The sequence below is a fragment of the Lepus europaeus genome, chromosome 18 (assembly GCF_033115175.1).
Source record: "Lepus europaeus isolate LE1 chromosome 18, mLepTim1.pri, whole genome shotgun sequence".
Classification (NCBI taxonomy): Eukaryota; Metazoa; Chordata; class Mammalia; order Lagomorpha; family Leporidae; genus Lepus; species Lepus europaeus.
The window spans coordinates 67,238,168-67,246,300 of record NC_084844.1 but is presented as its reverse complement, the minus strand read 5'-3'; the positions used below and the strand labels follow the sequence as shown (position 1 = coordinate 67,246,300).

Sequence of the window (8,133 nt, the reverse complement as noted above, 5' to 3'; positions counted from 1 at the left end):
CAGTTACTGGACCAGTCTAGCTGTCCATTGTCCCATCCTGCGGGACGTCAACTAGGGCCAAGTACCTAGAATGGGGAATGAAAGGGACAGGAGACACAAAGATGACAACAAGACAACATGGCTGTTCAAGCTGTCTTTATTTTTTTTAACCACTCACTTATATATCGTGAAGGCAGGATGTCGGGCGGGGGAAGGAGGGTAGTTTACCTTGCAGCTGTAATGCTTGTGCGAGCAGAGGGAGGTCACAAGGTTATCTTGCAGCTGCAATGCTTGTGCAGGTGGGGGAATGGTCATAAACTCTTAAGACACAGGGTGGCGTTATCAGTACTTTCCGGCCTGGGCTGCTTAGCTCTACTTCAGTGGTTTACCGCTAAGAGGCCACATCTTGCGTGGTCCCTGACATCTCCCCCTTTCTTATCAATTAAAGAGAAATGGCTACCGATTAGGCCAAGTGTGATGAACGAGCAGTGCCTGTCTTATGAATCGACCCGGAGCTCCAGCACCTCTTACCTGTCATTGGATATCCTTGCCAGTCCCCAAGGACTCCTGTCTTAGGTGGGTGAGGTTCCGGGAAGGTGCCCATCATTGGCTTACTGCTCATTTAATTGATAAGCCTGGGACCCTTCCTAGGCTCCCGACTGGGGCAGTGGCAGACTGAAGGGGAGAATCAGTTGTTGGAGGGACCGTGACTTCACCAGCCACACCTCACCTGCCAAAGAGAGAGACAACGTTTTCCAGTGGATCTTTCATGGCCAGACTTTGGTAATGTATTTGAATCGGTCTGGCTGCTCAATTATCTACTTGCTGTCTGATAAAAGTCATCAGCTTATTGAAAAGACAAGGACCTACATATAGTGTAACAAGCAAACCAGCAATGGGGCCTAAAAGTGGTAGCAAATAGGGAAGCAGTCCATTCCATCCCATCCAAAAGGGATTTTCAGCCATGGCACATTGATGACGCTCCAGATCTTGAAGTGTCTTGATTTTATCGCAAACAATGCTGGACTTGTTAGCATAAAAACAGCATTTTTCCTGTAAAGCCAAGCAAATACCTCCCTGTTCAGTGGTAAGCAAGTCTAAGCCTCTACGATTTTGTAAAACCACTTCCGCTAGGGAATCAATTTGATCTTAAAGGTCCTGAATGATGGTGGATAGGGTTTGTACATCATTAATAAGTTGTTGGGACAATTCTCTATATTTTTGGACCACGATTCCCAGTCCTGTGGATCCTGTAACCACAGCTGTGGAAATTCCCAATGTGGCCAATAAAGGAATAAATTGAACAGCTGGCCTTTGCCTTCCTGCAATATAATCAAAGGAGGGAATAGGGATAGAGGTATTTCCATCAATAATTTCTACATTGGGAAGAAGCATAGCATGCATGCAATTACCGGTCCAATTTGTTGGTAAAATGGTATAAGCTAAATTATCCCTACATACAAAAATGGTGGAATTGGGGGCATAAAGAGGGTAATCTACTGTTATACTATTTGTGCAGAAAGGAGCAAGGCCTACATCGATATTGAAGGAATTATTGTTAGATTTATAAAGGCAAGTGATATTTTCCATTGGGACAGGAAGAACAGGAAAAGGCTGTATAGGGGGGCAACCAAAGGAGATATTAAACCCAAGGGTATCATTAAGTGGCAGAAAAATGGCAAGAGGGAGGGGGGTCCCTGGTGTAAACAGAGCCAGCAGCCTTTTCCCAGGTCTGTGGCAGAGAGATTAAGCAGTTTATGGGTGTTGGTAAGGATATTCATGGTATTGACATCCAAGTCTTCATTTTCTCTGGAATGAACTTTAGCCAGGGGGTGGTATTGAAGGGAAGGGTAAAGGCTCTCAAATAGGGTTTTGAGTGTTTTTTGTGTTTTTAATTGTGTAAGGGTATCCTGAGGGCCTCCACCATCAGACACTCCCACAGGGGCTATAGGATACCAGCAGGCCACGTGTCCCTTAGGGGGGCAGGGAGGAGAGCTGAGGCATGAAGAAGACAAGTCTCCAAATGTTCCCCCATAATCCCCTCTTATAGTGGCAAACAATAAATGTTCATTCCCCTCATTACAGGTTTGATACTGAGTATAACAGGAGGAGTGCACGGGGTAATTGATAGTACTATTGCATTCTGATGGGCATTGATCCCCAGGGTGGGAAGAGTCTAGTTTAGGTTTGAGAATACAATGCCATTTGGAATCTGTGGCAGCCTGATATGCAGTTTTATCTCTGCAGTCATGTGTAAAATGCAGCTTACAATTGAGGATCCATAGGAGGTTGATGTTTGTGGGAGGTTTTCTATAATGCCCCTGGAGCAGATACAAGGGTCATGCTGTTGAAGGAGTTTTTGAATGGCCTGAGGGTTGTCCAACCCTGCAAAGACTAGTGGAGCCCAATGGATGGTGTAGATTGCCATTATCAGGAGAGCAAGGAAGAGGGCCATTTTATTAGGGCCCTTCAGAGGGGTTAATCAGTGAGCCCTCAGGAAATGTGGTGGGGGAGGAGAGAATAGAGAGAAGATAAGATACACAAATAGCAACAATGGCAACAATGCGGACAATAACAAGGAGTCCTGTAATGAGTCCCAGTAGAGTCCAGCGGGGCTTTTCATTCCTGTAAACACAAGGGGAAAATATCCTCAGGGCCGGATGTAGGCCCTGGTGTAGGATTAATATTAGAAGAGTTTGATGAATTAACTTGTTTAATTAATCTTTCAGGCAGCCATCTTGGCATTGATTGTATTTGATCCAGAACGCAGGCTGACCCCTGTCCCCAAATAAGCACAGGATCGGGGCCGTGCTATCCACTAGTGAAGGGGTCTCGCCACATCACCATAGGTGGGGCCGTTTCAGGGGAAGGATCTGTGGCTGAATGACTATTATTATCCAAGGTTAAGAAATTTAGTACAAAGAGCACATGATTCAATCGGTCGCAGGGAGAGACAAAGGATAAGGAAGCAGCTTCAAGCCAAGTGAGCCAGGTTTTCAGTGTTTGATGGGCTCTTTCGATAATTCCCTGACCCTGTGGATTGTAAGGGACTCCTGTAATGTGATTAATATGGAGCGCCTCCCACATTGTTTAAACTTAGCTCTGACATAAGCAGGACCATTATCTGTCTTAATTTTAACAGGTTTTCCCAGTACACAAAGAGCCCTGATAAGGTGCGAGATAGCATCCTTAGCAGCTTCTCCTATATGGGGGGAGGCAAAGACAAAGCCACTGTAGGTGTCTATGGAGACATGAAGATAATTGAGCTTGCCACATTTTGGGAAGTGTGTGACATCCATTTGCCACAGCTGATTAGGGAGAAGACCACGTGGATTGACTCCCAAATGCGGTACAGGTTGGCTTGTAATGCATGAGGGGCATTCTTTGACTATTTCAGGAGCCTGTTCTCATGAAATTTTACAAAACAAAGAGATTGAGCATTTAAGTGATGCAACCTATGCAAGTTTTGAGCTTCCTGCACTGATCCCACAATTATGGGGAAGGTGAGCCTTGTAGCAGCATCTGCCTGGACATTACCTTCTGAGTTTTGAGCTTCCTGCACTGTTCCCACAACTGTGGGGAAGACAAGCCTTGTAGCAGCATCTACCTGGGCATTACCTTCTGAAAGTGATCCTGGTAGGCTTGTGTGTGCCCTAATATGTCCCAAATAGAAGGGCTGTTGTCTTTCTCGTATTAGCTTTTGAATTTGTATAAACAAGGGCATAGCGTTGGAAGTTGTTTTAAGAAAAACAGAAGTTTCAAGCAACGGAATGGAGTGAGCTACATATGCACTATCAGTATAAATATTTACAGCTTGACTGGAAAACTGTGTAAAGACTTGAAGTATGGCATACAGCTCAACCAACTGGGCCAACTGATAATATGTTTTAAAAACATGGGAACGGTTGTCTGCCACAAAGGCAGCCATCCCACTGGATGACCCATCTGTAAATACTGTAACAGCCTTTGGAATGGGATTGTTTTTTGTATTTTTTGGAAAAATAAAGGAATAGGATTGGACAAACTGTAACATGGGGTCATCAGGGAGGTGATTGTCAATGGTTCCCATAAATCCTGACATGGCCATTCCCCAGTCATCAGAAGTTTGAAGAAGGAACTGTGTCTGTTCTCGGGTATATGGCACTACTACAACATTGGGGTCTTTTTTGAAATATTGGCGGGAAAGGAAATGAGCCTTGATGATTATTGAAGCAACCTGAGACAAATATATTGCAATTACTTTGGATGAGGAAATGGGGAGATGGACCCAGAAAAGAGGTTGACCTTTTTTATTGGGCATGAGGGATTTTTGCCAAAAAAACCCAGTGGCCGTTACTAAAAATCCGAATATCCGAGCCCATGTCTATCTGTTTTAGAGGGGGCTGTAATAGGTTGAGGTATGCCCTGTCTCATTTTTTCAAGTCCTGTGCCAGGCACATAATCCATGTGCAGCATTTGTTGTGTGACCACAGCACTAGGGCTGCACAGGATAACTTCCATTTGGGAGAGAATGTCACATTCCCACAGGTTAACAGGGAGGCCTGGTAATACAAAAGAAGTCACAGTGCCCTGATTGCCTTCCTTATCTTTTCAATGTAATACCCTTGAACTGACTTGGGGGTTGTTGGACTGGCCTATACCTCACAAATCGGTGAGAGATGCAGTCAGCAGCCAATGGGCGGGCCAGTGATCTTGAGATATAACTGGGGCATCTATCCCTGTATCCAAAATTCCCTTGAAATCCTTTCCTTCAATAGTAAGGGTTAACACAGGCCTATTTTTTGTAATTGGCTGGACCCAATAAGCATCGGAGGAGCCCAAAGGGGTAATGCCTCGTGGCCTGGAAGAAATTGAGGATGTATTTCCAGTAATTAAAGGCAGAAGAACCAGTTGTGCTAGACCGGTGCTCTGTGGAATGACAGCTACTCCATTAATAGTGGCTGTTAGGATTTTTATCTCCCCGGTAAAGTCACCATCAATAATACTGGGAAAAACTTGAATGCCTTTAAGGGTGGCTGATGCTTGGCCAAGAATAAAAGCACAGGTACCCGAAGGCAAGTGGCCCTGCACCCCTGTAGGGATAATTTGTGGGCCCTGGGTGGAATCTAATATTGTATCGGAGGTGGCACAGAGGTCCAGTCCTGCACTACCTGGGGTTGCTCATTGGAAGGAAATGATTGTTGAGGTATTTGCTGAGCCTGAGGCTGGGAGGGGGACAAACCGTATTGCCCAGGGTTTGTCCTTTGAGATACCAGGGCCAGGGGCTGGCCCCTCTTCCAGTTTCCCGAACTTTGTTCTTTAATGAATTACCTTTTTTATTAGTTTTGGAGCCACATTTATTGGCCTAATGCCTTTTCCTTTTGCACTGGGGGCAAGTCCCAGGAGGAGTTTTATTTTGAATTTTAGCTTTTGGATGATTTTTGTACATGTCCCTACTGCCCACACTTATAGCACCCTTGTTTTGTTGAGCATAACCCTCCTTGTTGATTTTTGTAATGACATACCATGCAGAACAGCAGGTCCTGAATGTCCTGTTTTTAAGTGAATTTATTTTGTTAATCTCTCATGAAAGGGACTGTCACAGAACACCTCAGCCACAGTAGCTAATTAATCCATGCCCGTGTTGTACTTATGTTTGGTAGAATTTACAGTACTGTCGGCATCACTAGGCAATCTTTAATCCATACTGAGAATTAAACATTATCAGTAATCATCACAGGCATGTTTAACATTCAGCTTGACTGTGTGTTCCCCCAGGATGAAACAGCAGTAGCAGAGGCTTGTTCTGGCTCCCTCTTAAAGCCCCCAAGGACAAGGGTGGCTCATTGCCAAGATTTTAGGCAAGCAGTGAGTACCATCCCGGATCTTGGCCAGAGAGCCAAGACACAAAGCATGCCTACCTGTTATTAGAAACATTCCTTTATCCTCCTCCCCAGGAACTGGCCAGGCTCCCAAGGAGCAGGAGAAGGTTATCTGGCAGACAAGTTGCTTGTTTATCAGAGCCAAACCTAGATACAAGCCTCTTAATTTTAGAAATTTGTCCTTACATTTGGCCCTAAGGTTGCATCGAGGTGTAGGCGTACTTAACACATCATCATAAGAATACAATACAAATTTTTCAAACAAGTATACATTTAGAAATCAAACACAATAATATTTAAGGTGTTTTAAGGATAAATTGAAACATATCTGAGGGGGAATTAGCTTCTTGGGCACCCATGTCAGGGACATAAAAAACAGTACCGTAATTGTTACATTCTTGCAGGTTTGTGGAATCTTAACCATTTGTGGCATATTTGGATTTACATTTTTTTTTGTAAAGCAAACCAAGCATAATCTGCCCGGACATTTCTATCAATAATCAGTGTAGAGTTAGTACATACTACAAAAAGAGAATGGGTAGTCCGGACACTTTGTCACCACAATTCCTCATTTTACATAGTAATATTAACTTTACAAAGGTAACATTTACTTCAACTGAAATCATGAAAATCCTTTAAACAATTTCCAACTCTTTGCCACTTGAGCTTGTCAATATGTTCCCCAGGGACATAAATTTTCCACATACTCAAAAAATGCCTTTAGATCCTTTTTAACCCGAACTCCTCGTGTCTTGAGGGCCTCCCTGAGACCTGAAATGAACATTTCCCGTGACGATAATGCCTGTCCCATGGCCGTCACTTACCTTGTGCCGTCTTCACTCCACAGCGTCAACCGATGCTAATGATCTCGGGTGGGCAGTTCCGAGCTGGTCGCACAATCACTTGGATCCAAGTTTTCCTCCTGGAAGGCAGCGTTCCTCCAATCTTATAGGCACCGGCGCCGCGGCTCACTAGGCTAATCCTCCGCCTTGCGGCGCTGGCACACCGGGTTCTAGTCCCGGTAGGGGAACCGATCCTGTCCCGGTTGCTCCTCTTCCAGGCCAGCTCTCTGCTGTGGCCAGGGAGTGCAGTGGAGGATGGCCCAAGTCCTTGGGCCCTGCACCCCATGGGAGACCAGGATAAGCACCTGGCTCCTGCCATCAGATCAGTGCGGTGCGCCGGCCGCAGCACACTACTGTGGCAGCCATTGGAGGGTGAACCAACGGCAAAAGGAAGACCTTTCTCTCTGTCTCTCTCTCTCACTATCCACTCTGCCTGTCAAAAAAAAGAAAAAAGAAAAAAAAATCTTATAGGCACTCGAACCCCAAGGGCCGCACTCGAGCCCCACATTGGGCACCAGTTGTCCCGTCCCATGGGACATCAACTAGGGCCAAGTACCTAGAATGGGGAATGAAAGGGACAGGAGACACAAAGATGACAACAAGACAACATGGCTGTTCAAGCTGTGTCTTTATTTTTTTTAACCACTCACTTATATATCGTGAAGGCAGGATGTCGGGCGGGGGAAGGAGGGTAGTTTACCTTGCAGCTGCAATGCTTGTGCAAGCAGAGGGAGGTCACAAGGTTATCTTGCAGCTGCAATGCTTGTGCAGGTGGGGGAATGGTCATAAACTCTTAAGACACAGGGTGGTGTTATCAGTACTTTCCGGCCTGGGCTGCTTAGCTCTACTTCAGTGGTTTACCGCTAAGAGGCCACATCTTGCGTGGTCCCCGACATCCTTCAGCAGCAGTACCACTGCAGGCCTTCTTCTCCACAGCCTGGGCAGTTCTCATGGGGTTGTGACCATGAGGTCATCCTCCATAATCCAGATGTCGACCTCCAAAAGGAATGAGGGCTCAGTGGCCCAGTCATTCTGGTTAAAGGGGTCATCGATGGAGACCACAGGATAGTTCTTCTATTTAAAAAAAAGACTTATTTGAAAGGCAGCATGGGGGGGGGAGAGAGAGTGAGTGAGTTAGTTAGAACCATCTGCTGATTTACTCACCAAATGGCCACAATGGCCAGAGGTGGGCCAATCTGAAGCCAGGAGTCCATCAACTGATAACTAATTAATGAAATTGTGAGATGCACACACATATATACACACACTCACAATGGACTGCTACTCAGTCATTAAAAAATGAAATCCTTTTTTTATTGCAAAAAACTAGATGCAACTGGAGACTATAGTGCTTACTGAAATAAGCCAGCCCCATAAAAATAAATAGCATATGTTTCTCTGATTTGTTGTGGATAATATACATAAATGTAGTGCACATGATCAAAATTGAT

The 8,133-nt window shown here is 45.1% G+C and overlaps 1 pseudogene; it reads right to left on the bottom strand.

Annotated features, from left to right (window-relative positions):
* Positions 1-705: 705 nt before the first annotated feature.
* LOC133777330 (syncytin-1-like) lies at positions 706-2,583 on the bottom strand (annotated as a pseudogene).
* Positions 2,584-8,133: the final 5,550 nt, after the last annotated feature.